Source organism: Lygodium microphyllum, chromosome 27 (genome assembly GCF_053477565.2).
Source record: "Lygodium microphyllum isolate KBCC chromosome 27, Lygodium_microphyllum_v1.1.10, whole genome shotgun sequence".
In the NCBI taxonomy this organism is placed as follows: Eukaryota; Viridiplantae; Streptophyta; class Polypodiopsida; order Schizaeales; family Lygodiaceae; genus Lygodium; species Lygodium microphyllum.
In genome coordinates, this window is record NC_141161.1 from 129,163,041 (window position 1) to 129,179,194 (window position 16,154).

At 52.5% G+C, this 16,154-nt stretch overlaps 1 pseudogene; it reads left to right on the plus strand.

Moving 5' to 3' along the window:
• Nucleotides 1-2,630: 2,630 nt before the first annotated feature.
• Nucleotides 2,631-3,852, plus strand: LOC148012830 (25S ribosomal RNA; annotated as a pseudogene).
• The last annotated feature ends 12,302 nt before the right edge of the window (nt 3,853-16,154 follow it).

The window sequence follows — 16,154 nt, forward strand, 5'->3', positions numbered from 1 at the left end:
AATCCAACCCCATAAAAAATAAAGCAAGGAAAATGTCCTTTAATATTCGTCCCTTTAGGCGGCAAATCTTTCAAAAACGCTCATAAAATCCCAACTCTTGCTTCATTTGTGGGCAACTTGGCCATTGGAAAAATAAGTGCCTAATAAGAGCAAATTCTCGCAAAAAATCAATACCTTCCAAAATTTGACCTTCCTCTTGAGGATGGATATGATTATTATGAGCTAAGTACTCCCCATCTATCTGATTTTGATGGCAATTCTTTTTCTTCTTCCCATAAAACTCATGTTTTCACCCATGATGATGAAGCTACCATCCATACTATCAATGCATTGGAATATGATCTTGGAGAATCTTCCAGAAGAAACATGCACAGACACTACAGAGGATGCAACATGTACAGAGGAGGTAAACAACCATTTGGGAAAAGACTCATCAAAGCTCCCTCTTCAAGTATTTCCTATAAATGGCATTCTGACTATGATTTGGTTTCACCCGACCTTCCAAGGTCCTCCTCTTCATCTTCTCACTCCCCCACTCATTGGGATGAAGAAAAGAAAGATGACTTCTCCAAACTTCTCTCAAAAGAACGAAAAACTATTTTTCTTAATGGGAAAAGCTCTAAAACTAATCTTGAAGAAGAAGCTTTTGTTACTATTAATCTTTTCAAAATGTTCCCTAAGCCCCAAACTATCCAACAGATCCTCAAGGATGCTAAGGAACCTGCTCTCTCTAATAAATCACTCTTCTCTCTCCTTTGAAAATTGAAAAACAGCAAAAACAGCCTATAGAAGAGGCCAACCTGGCCAAGGTCACCCAAGACCTTATTCAAGTAACCCAGACACTATGAAACCTCATGGCTCAACTAGAACAGAGCAAGAAAAGGAATTGGCAAGGCTTACAGCTAGATAGAAATCTATAAATGAAGCACAGATAATGGCAACCAAAGAACATTACATTTCAGTTATTGGCAGAGCCCAACTTTGACTAATTCCTATCAGGTTATCTCTTGCCAGGCATACTCATATGCAATTGGATGCTTTGCTTGACACAAGCTCTTCCCTAACAATTTGTGAAGACCATTATGCACCACCCAACAAGGGCATAACATCTTGAAGAAGAAATTAGCATATCTCTGGCAGCTAACAGAAGACTAGCCATCCAAAAAATGGCCAAGGTAACATGCCAGATTGGTAACCTATAAGTTTTCCTTACCGTCTTTCTTATCAAATCTATAAGTTTTGACATGATTATTGGCATGGATGTTATGAGTCACTTCAAGCCAATTACATTTGATTACCAAAAGGTTTCTTTCTTCTTCAAAAGAGAATCCTTTGATGTCCCCCTTCTTCAACATTTTTCTAGAACCCTTTCCCTCATCACATCCACTTGTACCGATGCATGTGTCTAAGGTTCAAAAAATGGTTCTCTTAGTAAAAGCAACTCTATGATTCTGAACTCAAGCAATGGAAGAACAGTATCATGACATTCTCCTTAGAAAATCCTCTTTAATTTTGAAAAAAATACAAATATTTTATCTCTTCTTGAGCTTCCCCAAAGTACTCCCACAAAAGCCACTCATCTAGGAATGAGCCCTGAAGATATGTAGTTCTATTTGAACAAAATTAAAACACTCCTCTCACAAGGCCTCATTGAAAAGAGTTCAAGCCCATGGGCATACCAAGTGTTCTATGTCAACAAACATTTAGAACAGAAAAGAGGAAAGAAAAGGCTTGTGATCAATTACAAACCTCTTAATAAGTTCTTTATTGATAACAAACATCCCTTTGTCTTTAAAAGATGATCTCATTCAAAGGCTCCAAGGTGCTCAGGTTTTCTTAAAGTTTGATCTAAAATCTGGGTTTTGGCAGTTCAAAATTACTCCTTCTGACAAGTATAAAACCTTGTTCTCTGTGCCTCAAGGCCATTTCCAATGGGTTGTTCTCCCATTTTCAGCATCAAAATTGCCCCTTCCCTCTACCAACAAGTGGATACTATATTCCTATCCCTTCGGCACTATTGTGTGGCTTACATTGGATGACATCCTCATCTTCTCAAAAATCTTCAAAAATCACATAAAAGACTTATCCAACTTCTTTCAACTACTACAAACATAAGGCTTAATACTCTCCCTCACTAAGTGTGAGTTTGCTATACCCAAGTTGAATTCTTAGGAGTTATTATGTGTAATGGTACTATCAGACTCCAGGAACATGTTGTAAAAAAGATAATTGAAAAATTTGAGACCTCTCTTACCCATGTTAGACAGCTACAACAATTACTTGGGTGCCTTAATTAGATCGACTCCCATGTTCTTGCCCTTCAAAAGTACACCTCCCACTGGACAGAGTTACTAAAAAAGGAAACCCATTTTGAATGGACACCTTACCATGAAGCAATCTTCCAATCCTTAAAACAAGTTATTTCTCAATTACCACCACTACGTATTCCCTCGCCTGGCAATCCCCTCACTATTTATTTTGATGCCTCAAATTCGGGCTGGGGAGGAATCCTAACACAAACAAAATAAAGAAAAGAAGAAGTTTGCATATTTGCTTCTGACACATTTACTCCTACAGACGCTCGCGACGCTGGCGCTCTGGGCTTTCCATCTGACCCGTCTTGAAACAGGACCAAGGAGTCTAACATGTACGCGAGCCGGTAGGTGGCAAACCCACGGAGGCACAAGGAACCTGACAGGTGGGATCCCCTTCACGGGGTGCACCATCGACCAACCATGATCTTTTGTGAAAGGTTTGAGTGGGAGCGTACCTGCTGGGACCCGAAAGATGGTGAACTATGCTTAAGCAGGGCGAAGCCAGAGGAAACTTTGGTGGAGGCTCGTAGCGATACTGATGTGCAAATCGTTCGTCAGACTTGGGTATAGGGGCGAAAGACTAATCGAACCATCTAGTAGCTGGTTCCCTCCGAAGTTTCCCTTAGGATAGCTGGAGCTCCTCACAGTTTTATCAGGTAAAGCGAATGATTAGAGGCATCGGGGGTGAAACACCCTCGACCTATTCTCAAACTTTAAATAGGTAAGCGGTCGGGGTTGCTCTGTTGAACCCCGGTGCGGAATGCAAGCTCCAAGTGGGCCATTTTTGGTAAGCGGAACTGGCGATGTGGGATGAACCAAAAGCCGGGTTACGGTGCCGAACTGCGCGCTAACCTAGATCCCACAAAGGGTGTTGATTGATTAAGACAGCAGGACGGTGGTCATGGAAGTCGAAATCCGCTAAGGAGTGTGTAACAACTCACCTGCCGAATCAACTAGCCTCGAAAATGGATGGCGCTGAAGCGCGCGACCTATACCCAGCCATCGGGGCGAGTGCGAGGCCTCGATGAGTAGGAGGGCATGGGGGTCGTGGCGCAGCTCTACGGACACGAGCCCGAGTGAAACGGCCCCTAGTGCAAATCTTGGTGGTAGTAGCAAATATTCAAATGAGAACTTTGAAGACCGAAGTGGAGAAAGGTTCCATGTGAACAACAATTGGACATGGGTTAGTGGATCCTAAGAGATGGGGCAGTCCTGTGTCAAGGGCGCAATGCGCGCCACTCATCGAAAGGGAATTGGGTTAATATTCCCGAACCGGGACGTGGCGGTGGACGGCAATGTGACCAAATCTGGAGATGCCGGCGGGGGCCCCGGGAAGAGTTCTCTTTTATTTTTAACAGCCCGCCCACCCTGAAATTGGATCACCCAGAGATAGGGTCCAGCGGCTGGTAAAGCACCGCACGTCTCGCGGTGTTCGGTGTGCCCCCGGTGGCCCGTGAAAATCTGAAGGAGCGAATGCCGATCACGCCCGGTTGTACTCATAACCGCATCAGGTCTCCAAGGTGAACAGCCTCTGGTCGATAGAACAATGTAGGTAAGGGAAGTCGGCAAAACGGATCCATAACTCCAGGAAAAGGATTGGCTCTGAGGGCTGGGTCTAGGGGTCTACTTCTTGACCTCGGAGGCTGTCGAGGGTCTGCTCGAGCTGCCCAGCGGCGAGGGCGGACCTCCGCGTGCCGATCGGGTGACCGAGGCAGAACGATGACATACCCACACCACCCCCCCCACCCATGACACAACACGATGCGACGCACCCCTCCCCCATGACATCCCCCCCACCCCCCATGACACGACACGATGCGACGCGCCCCCCTGCGCCCCTCAACACACACCACACCATGTCGTGACGTGCCGCCCCCTCCCCCCCCACAACACACATCACACCATGTCGCGACGCGCCCTCCCCCCTGTCGAGAATCTGCCAATCACACCCTATGTATGCCCCTTTGTATGGAACAATTAGGCTAGGAAGATGCATTTCATTCTAAGAAGAGAGACAGATCCCATAGGCATAGTGATGAAATGTGCTACCAAGCAATCCTATATAATGATGTACTTGACTATCACTTTCATATGATGATAATGCAATAGTACTTGTCTCTTTCTGTCAAGTCTCTGTGTCATTGTCAGTCTTACACAAGATTGTGTTTATGAGTTCAAGTCTCAATCTTGAAACCTAATTCACTTGTGTAACAGTTGTCTTCTTTGTCAATGTCAACATGAGTAGTAAATTCATCTTCCATCCTCCATAGCTTCCGTCTTTGCCATACTCTAGATCCCACATTTATCACATGGTATCAGAGCCCAGTCGAGCATGGCATAACTCCCTTATCTGTTCTCTCAGTCCCTCTTAACCTCAGGTCAGGTCAAGTCCAGCTCATGGTTCCATTTCTTACCTCTATCCTCACTGAAGCTTCCATGGCAGCCATAGCCAGCAGCACCCTATCAGATTGAGCTGCTTATATCTCACTCCGCAGGTCAAATATCTTGGAGCTTCCTTCTGGAAAAGTATTCCCCAACTCACAAAGCTTCCCTGTATCACATCAATCCATGACATATGGCTATCTAAAACTCAGCATTGTGAAAATTCTCAATCTTTGCTCTGTGTCTGCCATAGCCAGACAGGACATACAGCACTTGGAGCTTCTATATCTTACTCTACAGGCCATCTTAGCCCACGATTCCTTTTGGAGAAACATTCCTCTACTCGTGGCGAAGCTCCCTGATACATCACAGTCCAACATTGCTCATCCTGGAGCCCAGGATTGCGGAAATGTGGAAATCTGTAAGAACTGCGCCTGTTCATGGAATTCGTCTCTGCGCGTGCAGTACGGGCCGCGATCTGGACGAGGAGATTAGGGCTTTGGTAGAGCATCACATAAGCTACATTTCCATAAAAAAAGTTTTGAAAATGGTCCACCATAGCTCCTGCAATGTTAGAAAAACCAAGCCCCTGTCTCAGAAACCCTAAAATCCACCATAGCCAAAATCCTTCAAACTCAAAAATTCTTCATTTTCTCTCTCCTGACACTCAACCCAAGCCTCTGTCACTCTGATCCACTGTGTTACTGAAGTTCCTAGCAAGAAAAAGATTCAAGAAGATAAGCATCAACAAAATCAAAGCATCAAGAATCATCATCAAGTTCAACCATAGTATCTTTTGATACTACATAGTGTGTTTTCACACTGCCATTGGTTGTGTCTTCTGACACATTAATATTTCAACTTTGTGCTAGAAAGTTTCAAAAATTTTAAGTTGATTCCATCATGGAAATGCCAAGCATGAAGTCTCTTGGGTGGTTACCTGTTATAAAGAGTAACATTACTCTTGTTGCCCATTTACATTGCATGCAAGACTTGGCTATCTTAACTGTAGAAAGACATGGAGCTGTCTACATCAAAGTTCAATCAATGAATCCATTAGAAGATTTTGAAGACATTTCCACTACCTCAAAGAGGATACCTTTGCTTGAGGGGGACAAAGACATGGACATGAAGACTAAAGCTGCAAGCAAAGTCCATGGGGAACCAAACCAAGAAGACCATAAGATCAAAGAGCAAAGGAAGAAGGACAATAAGAAGATCAGCCATGAAGACCAAAAGACCACATCATTCAAAGCTGAAGAACCAAAGATGAAAGACAAGAAGATTTTCCATGCTGACAAAGAGAAATCATATGTTGAAAAAGACCACAAGGGCCTATCGGTCCTTGTCTCTCATTTTCTGTTTTAAAAACATTGTACCTGCCTTAATGTTCCTTTCATAAGCTTGAAAAAAAAAATAAATCCTCATGTAGCCTTGTACTACAGCCTCTGTACACTTTGTGAGGCCCCTGTTACAGCCTCTGGATGTCCACCATGTTTATGGTACCCACACTTAGCCTTTTCTGCAATAGCCTCTGGTGTTTTGCCATGTTTGTGGTATGCCCACACTTTGCAGGTGCAGCTCTCACTAAAGCCTCTACACACTTTGTACTTTCAGGTTGTGATTGAGGAGGGGTGTTGAGAATTTGCCAATCACACCCTATGTATGCCCCTTTGTATGGAACAACTAGGCTAGGAAGATGCAGTTCATTCTAGGAAGAGAGACAGATCCCATAGGCATAGTGATGAAATGTGCTACCAAGCAATCCTATATAATGATGTACTTGACTATCACTTTCATATGATGATAATGCAATAGTACTTGTCTCTTTCTATCAAGTCTCTGTGTCATTGTCAGTCCTACACAAGATTGTGTTTATGAGTTCAAGTCTCAATCTTGAAACCTAATTCACTTGTGTAACAGTTGTCTTCTTTGTCAATGTCAACATGAGTAGTATCTTCATCTTCCATCCTCCATAGCTTTCGCCTTTGCCATACTCTAGATCCCGCATTTATCACACCCCCCACCTCCAAAATTCGGCCCCTCCCCCTTCCCCCTCAACACACACCACACCATGTTGCGACGCCCCTGCCCCCCCGCCCCATTACATGACACGACGCGACTTGCTCCCCTCCTCTTAACACACACACCCACCCACCATGACGCCCCCCCCCCCCCCCCCAACACACACCACACCATGTCGTGACGCGCCCTCCCCCCCACCTCCAAAATTCGGCCCCCCCCTTCTCCCCCCCCTTCCCCCCCCTCCCCCCTCAACACACACCACAACATGTCGCGACGCCCCCCCACGCCCGGCCCTCGCGGATGACACGACACGACATGACACGACACACTCCCCTCCCCATCCCCAACATAACATGATATCCCTCCCCTCCAAAATTCGGCCCCTCCCCCTTCCCCGCTCAACACACACCACACCATGTCACGACGTGCCGCCCCCCCCTCCCCCCCCCCCCCCCCCCCCCCCATGACATCCCCACCCCACCCCCTCGCCCCATGACAAGACACGACGGCCCCTCAACACACACCACCCCATGTCGCGACGAGCCGCCCCTGCCCCCCCTCACCCCCCCTTTCTGCCCCCATGACATCCCCACCCCACCCCCCCCATGACACGACACGACGCGACACGCCCCCCCATGACATCCCCTCCACCCCCATGACATGACACGACGCGATGCCTCCCCCCCCCCCCCCCCCCCCAACACACACCACACCATGTCGCGACACGCCCTCCCCCCCACCTCCAAAATTCGGCCCCCCCTTCCCCAACACACACCACACCATGTTGCAACGTGCCCTCCCCCCCACCTCCAAAATTCGCCCCCCCCCCCCATTCCCCCCTCAACACATAGCACACCATGTCGCGACGCCCCCCCCCCCCCCATGACATGACACAACGCGACGTGCTCCCCTCCCCTTAACACACACACCCACCCACCATGACGGCCCCTTTCCCCAACACACACCACACCATGTCGCGACGCGCCCTCCCCCCCCCCCCCCCCCTTCCCCCCTCAACACACACCACAACATGTTGCGACGCCCCCTGCCCCCCGCCCCATGACATGACATGACGTGACGCCCCCTCCCCCGGCCCCCGCTGATGACACGACACGCTCCCCTCCCCACCCCCAACATAACATGATATGCCCCCCTCCAAAATTCGGCCCGTCCCCCTTCCCCCCTCAACACAGACCACACCATGTCGCGACGCGACGCGCCGCCCCACCCCCCCCCTTCCCCCCCCCTCCCTCCCCCCCCCATGACATCCCCACCCCACCCCCCCGCCCCATGACATGACACGACGCCCCCTCAACACACACCACACCATGTCGCGATGAGCCGCCCCACCCCCCCTCCCCCCCCGCCCCATGACATGATACGATGCCCACTCAACACGCACACACCCCATGTCGTGACGCGCCACCCCCGCCTCCCCCCCTTGCCCCCCCCCCCCCCCCCCCATGACATCCCCACCCCACTCCCCTCATCACACGACACGATGCGATGCGCCCCCCCCATGACATCCCCCCACCCCCCATGACATGACACGACCTGACGCGCCCCCCCCCCCCCCCATGCCATCCCCTTCCCCCCGCCCCATGACATGACACCACACCATGTCGTGATTCGCCCCCCCTTCCCCCCTCAACACACACCACACCATGTCGTGACGCCCCCGGCCCCCGGCCCCCGGCACCCGGCCGCCCCCCCCCCCCTTCCCCCCTCAACACACACCACAACATGTCGCGACGCCCCCCACGGGTGACACGACGGGACACGCCCCCCTCCCCCTCCCCAACATAACATGATATCCCCTGTCCTCGAAAATTCGGCCCCTCCCTCTTCCCCCCTCAACACACACCACACCATGTTGCGACGTGCCCCCCCCCCCTTCCCCATGACATCCCCACCCCACCCCCCCTCCCCCCATGGCACGACACAACACGACGCGCCCCCCTCCAAAATTCTGCCCCTCCCCCTTCCCCCCTCAACACAAAGCACACCATGTCGCGATGTGCCGCCCCCCCCTTCCCCATGACATCCCCCCCACCCATGACACGACACGACGCGATGCGCCCCCCCATGACATCCCCCTCCACCCCCATGACACGACACGACGCTATGCGCCCCCCCTCCCCCCATGACATCCTCGCCCCCCCATGACATGACACGACGCGATGTGCCCCCCTCCCCTTAACACACACACCCACCCACCATGACACCCCCCCCAACACACACCACACCATGTCACGACGCGCCCTCCCCCCCACCTCCCTAAATCGGCCCCCCCCCTTCCCCCTCAACACACACCACACCATGTCGCGATGCCTCCCCCCCCGCCCCATGACATGACATGACGCGACGTGCCCCCCTCCCCTTGACACACACACCCACCCACCATGACGCCCCCCCCAACACACACCACACCATGTTGCGACACGCCCTCCCTCCCACCTCCAAAATTCGCCCGCCCCCTTCCTCCCTCAACACACAGCACACCATGTCGCGACGTCCCCCCCTCACCCCCGCCCCATGACATGACACGACGCGACGTGCTCCCCTCCCCTTAACACACACACCCACCAACCCACCATGACCCCCCCCCACCCACCCATGACATGACACGACACGGCGTGGTGGGGTGGTGTGGAGGGAGCGGGGTTTTTGGAGGTGGGGTGCAGGGGGGGGGTGTCGTGGGGGGGTGACACGGGGTGGGGTGGGTCGAGCGGGGTTTTTGTAGGCGTGGTGGGGTGGTGTGGATTGAGCAGGGTTTTTCGAGGTGGGGTGGGGGGAGGGGGGGATGCACCGCGTCGTGGGGGTGCGGTGGGGTGGGGGGGTGTGCCGTGTCGTGGGGGAGGGGGGTGTGACGCGGGGTGGGGTGGGTCGAGCGGGGTTTCAGGAGGCGTCGTGGGTTGGTGTGGATGGAGGGGGGTTTTTCGAGGTGGGGTGCAGGGGGGCGTTGTGGGGGGGTGCGGTGGGGGTGGGGGGTGTGCTGTGTCGTGGGGGTGACGCGGGGTGGGGTGGGTCGAGCGGGGTTTTCGGAGGTGTGGTGGGGTGGTGTGGAGGGAGCGGAGTTTTCCGAGGTGGGGTGCGGGGGGGCATCGTGGGGGGGTGCGGTGGGGTGGGCGGTGTGCCGTGTCGTGGGGGGGTGACGCAGGGCACGGTGGGTCGAGCGGGGTTCTTGGAGGTGTGGTGGGGTGGTGTGGATGGAGCGGGGTTTTTCGAGGTGGGTTGGGGGGGGGGAGGCACCGCGTCGTGGGGGGGTGCGGTGGGGTGGGGCGTGTGCTGTGTCGTGGGGGGTGACGTGGAGTGTTGCGACGCCCCCTCCCCCCACCATGCCACGACATGACGCGACGCGCCCCCTCCCCCAACATAACATGACAACCCCCCTTCCGCCCCCCCCCCCCCCCCCCCCCCCCCATGACATCCCCCCGCCCCATGACATCCCCGTCCCCCCGCCCCATGACATGACACCACACCATGCCGCGACGCAACCCCCCTTCCCCCCTCAACACACACCACACCATGCCCCGACACGCCCCCCCCCATGAGATCCCGCCCGCCCCATGACATGACAGGATGCCCCCTCAACACACACCACCCCATGTCGCGACGCGCCGCCCCCGCCCCCGCCCTTGCCCCCCCTCCCCCGCTTTCCCACCCCCCCCATGACATCCCCACCCCACCCCCCCCATGACATCCCCCCCACCCCCCACGACACGACACGACGCGACGTGCCCCCCCTCCACCCATGACACGACACGACGCGACACGCCCCCCACCCCCATGACATGACATGATGCGACGCGCCCCCCTTCCCCCCTCCACACACACCACACCATGTCACGACTTGCTGCCCCCCCCTCCCCATGACATCCCCCCCTCCCCCAACCCCCCCACCCATGACACGACGTGACGCACACCCCCCCCCCCCCCCCCCCCCCCCCCCCCAATGGCGTCCCCGCCCCCCCATGACATGACACGACGCGACGTTCCCCTTCCCCTTAACACACACCCACCCACCATGACGCCGCCCCGCCCCGCCCCATGACATGACACAACGCGACGTACTCCCCTCCCCTTAACACACACACCCACCCACCATGACGCCCCCTCAAAAATTTCGTCTCCCCCCTCCCCCCCTCCAAAATCCCTCCCCCCCCCCCCCCCCCCCCCCACACACACACCACACCATGTCACGACGCCCCCCCCCTTCCGCCCCATGACATGACACGACGCGACGTGCTCTCCTCCCCTTAACACACACACCCACCCACCATGATGCCCCCTCAAGAATTTCGCCCCCCCCCCCCTCCCCCCTCCAAAATTGCCCCCCCCCCCCCCCCCCCCCCCCCCTTTCCCCCATCAACACACCCCACCCCACCCCTCCCCGCCCCTTTCCCCCATTAACACACCACCCCACCCCACCCCTCCCCCCCCCCCCCCCCCCCCCCCTCGAAAATTCAGGCCCCCCCGCCCCTTCAAAATTTGCCCCCCCTCCAAAATTCGGCCCCCCTTCCCCCCTCTAAATTCCCCCCCCCCCCCCCCCCCCCCCCCCCCACCAACCTCAACATGCCATGCCGCGATGCGCCCTCACCCCTCCCCCCAAAGAAATTTCGAGCTTTGTAGGTATGCCTTGTCGTTGGAGCCGAAAACACCTATGAGGGGGGATAAGCGCACAAACCATTGTAACCAACATTTTCTTCTCGCATTGCCTGGGTGTTCCCCCTCCACCCGGGCCTTGCGCCAACATAACACGAATGCTATTTCTTGCAATCGCAAAGTCTTCTTGCAATCTACTTTCTTTCAAAGCAAAGTGCCTTCTTGTAAGCTAAAGGTGGGAAAGACCGTGGGGGATCACGGTGAGAACCGTGGGTGACGAACGCAAAGTTGGGAATTGCATGCTACGCACGCATTGTGCGTTACACTTGGTATCAGAGCTCAACTCGCGCGAGGGCTAGTCCTTCAACAGGCGTGAGGAAGATTTTGGAAAGCTAGCAAGTTGCGGTTCATCAACATGGGTGGACGCAACAAGAATAAGAGTGGAATTCGAGATGACCGAGATGAAATCTCGGTGGCCCTTGGAATCGGAGCAAGCAGACCTCAACTGGTGATTGGGGAAGGATACGCAACGGAGCATGAGAATGAAATAGATGCTGCTATGCACGAAGAAGAGGAGCCACGGCGCGAGCCAGACCAAATGGATGCCATGCGAGAAATGATGAAGGACTTGCTGGCTACCATGCTACCCAAAGCACTAGGGAAGGCTCAAGCCGAGACGGACCACGATGGTGAGATTCATCGGAGACGCAGAAGGAAAGAAAAGAAGGAACGGGATGACTCCTCATCCGATGATATGGGAAAGTACAAGCCTCAAGCACCAGAGAAATACAAAGGTGAGAGGGACTCAGTCAGCCTAAACCGATGGATAAGAGAGGTGGACGGCTACATGAAGTTACTCAAGGTGTCAAGCAAGAGAAGAGGATTGGTGGCAGCACAGTTACTAGAGGGTGATGCCTCGAAGTGGCTGATGTATGAGGAAGAGCAGTTTGGCAGGAAACTAACATGGGAGGAGTTGCAGAGAAGCATGAAGGAATACTTTGTGCCAAAGAATGAACCATTCAAAGTCAGAGACGAATGGAGAAACTTGAGGCAGAATGCGGGCCGAATGAGAGACTATGTGCAAAAGTATAGGTCTCTAATGCTGCAGCTACCCGACATGGATGTAACCACCAAACTGCATGGTTTTCTGTATGGAATGCAACCATGGGCTAGAAGAGAGATAGAAAAGCAGGAACCGGGAAGTGTGCTGGAGGCTATGACAATGGCTGAAAGACTCACTGATTTCGATGGCAGACAAGGAGGGGCAGGGCGTGGGGCTCCGCAAGGAGGCAACACCGCTCAGTCCAACTCGACATGGGGAAATAGGCAAAACCAGGGATCTTACCAAAACAACACGCAAGGGAACAGTGGATGGAATGGCAAGCAACCCCTCCGACTGGAGTACACGGAGACTCGGTCCGAGACAACCCCAGCCAATAGTTCTGCTAGTTCCAGACCAACCACATCTGGGGTCGGCCGAGGGAACAACTCGAACAGAGGAGGATATGGAGGAGGAGGTAGAATGGGGCAAGGAAGAGGAGGCCCCTTAGCTTGTCATAATTGTGGAGGTCCGCACTTCGCAAGGGATTGTCCGAGGGGAGCAGCTTCTTCAAGTGGCTCCAGATTCGCGTATGCTCAAGCGGAAGCAGAAGGATCAAGATCGACAGTCCAAATAACTGAGATAGAAGAGGAAGAGAAGGAGTGGGAATCTAAGGCAAAGGCAGGAGCAGTGGGGGCCAAGCCTCCAGCAACTATGCCAACCTTTATTCCTAGCATATGCAACATGTTTGTTCAGGCTGAGTTGGGGAACCATCCCCAGGTGATGATGGTGGACACAGGGGCCACTCACAACTTCATATCTCCTCAGGTAGCATCCCGGCTAGGTGTGAAGCCAATAAGAGCCGAGGGTCTTGAGGTATCATTTGTGCAAGGAAAATACAAATACTGCGAGTTAGCCAAAGGCGTCCCAGTTCAAATTGGGCAATGGCAGGCAAATCTGGATTTTATAGTGGTGCCTATGGATGATTTTGAAGGTATATTAGGCATGGATTGGATAGACAACCATGTCGTGCAAATACTGGGCATGAAAAAGAATAAAATTTACTTGCAAGCACCGCAGTCGGTGGTCTGGGTGCCATACTTTCGCACTAAAAGCAAGAGTCACAACAAGTCACCGGCGGGCAATGCAGTGGACGCTAGATTGGTGGTGACAAAGGTGCAGAATGTGAACAGCTCAGAAAAAGAAAGTCCTGCAAAGGTGTGGGTGCAAAAAGCAACGACAAAGGAGCAACCGGAAGAAGTACAATTGGAGAGAGCAAAAGGGATGGAAACAGTGGCAGAAAAAGCCACAGAAAAGAGTCAAGAAACACAAGTGGGAGCCCCAGGTCCTATGGAGATTACGGCCAAGCAGCTAGAAAAAGAATTGAAGCATGGGGGACAGTTGAGGCTATGTATGATGAGGCTCATTGAAGAAGAACCAGTGATTCAACAAATCATCTGGACAATAGGTGACGAAAGGGTCAGGGAAGTTCTGGACAAGTTCCAAGATGTCATGCCCGACAAGCTGCCGATCGGGTTGCCGCCTCGCAGGAGTGTTGATCACCGAATCGAGCTCTTACCAGGAGTGCAACCACCAGCCAGGCCAGCTTACAGGATGACGGGAACGGAGCTAGTGGAATTGAAGAAACAGCTAGGAGAAATGGAGGCATCAGGCCACATTCAACCTAGTAGATCACCCTATGGAGCTCCAGTCCTATTTGTCAAGAAAAAGGATGGGTCTCTTCGTCTGTGTACAGATTACAGAGCTCTCAATAAAGCTACAGTGAGGAATAGGTACCCTGTGCCAGTGGTAGATGAACTGCTGGATCGGCTGCAAGGAGCCCGTTACTTCAGCAGAATCGACTTGAGATCAGGGTATCACCAAATTAGAATAGCAGAAGGGGACGAGGTGAAGACGGCTTTCAGAAGCCGATACGGGAGCTACGAATGGTTGGTCATGCCAGAAGGGCTCACTAATGCACCAGCTACCTTTTGTGAGCTCATGGATAAGATCTTCATCGACTATCTTGATGATTTTGTGATCATCTATATTGATGATGTGCTCATCTACAGCAGAACCCTGGAAGATCATGTACAGCACCTGGAGAAGGTCTTTACCCGGCTCCGGGAGAATCAATTGTTTGTGAAGCCAGAAAAGTGTGAGTTTGCTGTACAAGAGATAGAATTTTTGGGCTATTTAGTCAAAGAAAATGGGATTGCCATAGACCCGAAGAAGGTTCAGGCAGTAAAGAATTGGGAGGCTCCCCGCAAGGTAAGTCAGGTGCGGGAATTTTTGGGATTTACAGTTTTTTGTCGAAGGTTCATTCAAGGATATAGTAAGATTACTGCCCCACTGACAGATCTCACCTCCAACACAACTACTTTTCAGTGGACGGATCGGGAGCAGCAAGCCTTTGAGCAGTTGAAGAGCATGATGATCCAGGCCCCAGTTTTAAAGATGGCAGATTTCACACGCCCGTTTGAGGTCCATACTGATGCGTCAAGCTATGCCATAGGTGGTGTGCTCATGCAGGATGGTCATCCAGTATGCTATGAATCGAAGAAGCTGGACCCAACGGAGAGAAGGTGGGCTACTCATGAGAAAGAGATGTATGCAGTAGTGCATTGCTTGAGAAAGTGGCGGCACTATGTGCAGGATAAGCCAACAAAAGTCTATACAGATAATATTTCCCTCAAGTATTTCCAAACTCAACCAAAGCTATCACCAAAGCAGGCCCGATGGCAGGATTTTCTGGCCGAATTTGACATAGAGATTATCCACAAGCCTGGCTCTTCCAATAAAATGCCGGATGCTTTGAGTCGACAAGCTGAACTACAAGCTATCACCGTTGCTGAAGGCAGATTTGGGGCTCAGGTGCGGGAGAAGATGGATGGGAATGAAGAGGCTCAGCAACTTCTGAAGGACATTGAAGCAGGATCCACTCCATGGGGAATGTATGAAGTCAGAAATGGTATCATCTACTACCAAGGAGCCATGTATGTACCCAAAAATGATGAACTCAGGAATCAAATCCTATGGGAGTGCCATGATAGTCCCATTGGGGGGCACTCGGGTCAGATAAGGACTTTTGATCGCCTGAAAAGATTTTTCTATTGGCCGAAGATGCGGGAGGACGTCACCGAATATGTACGCACCTGCCCGACATGTCAAATGGTGAAGGCACAGAGGATGAAGCCCGCAGGAGAGCTACAACAGATGCCGATTCCATCCCGCCCCTGGGATGTGGTAAGTATGGATTTCATCACCGAATTGCCCAAGTCGCATGGCTGCACGGCCATCTTTGTGGTGGTGGACTACCTCTCCAAACAAGCTCACTTCATTGCCACCGAGCCGCCAATCACTGCTCAGAAAGTGGCAAAATTATTCTTTTCAAGGATCTTCAAGTATCATGGGCTGCCTCTAGCCATTGTGTCTGATCGAGATCCCCGATTTCTCAGCAACATGTGGCGGGAGCTTTTCAAGTTAATGGATACTCAGCTCCGCTTCTCGTCGGCTTTTCATCCGCAGACAGATGGACAAACCGAAAGACTCAACCAAGGCATCGAAGATTACATCCGCAGCTATGTCCGAGCTGATCAAAAGGATTGGGCTCAATACCTTGACATCCTGGAGTTTCATTACAATGCGACCCTGCATAGTTCTACAGGTTTCACCCCCTTCGAGATAGCAACAGGCAAAGAAGTCATCACCCCTCTGGCCTTGGCAGCAGGTAAGCAGTATGTCGAAGATCCAGATGCCGAAGAGTTCCTACTGAAGTGGAAACAACG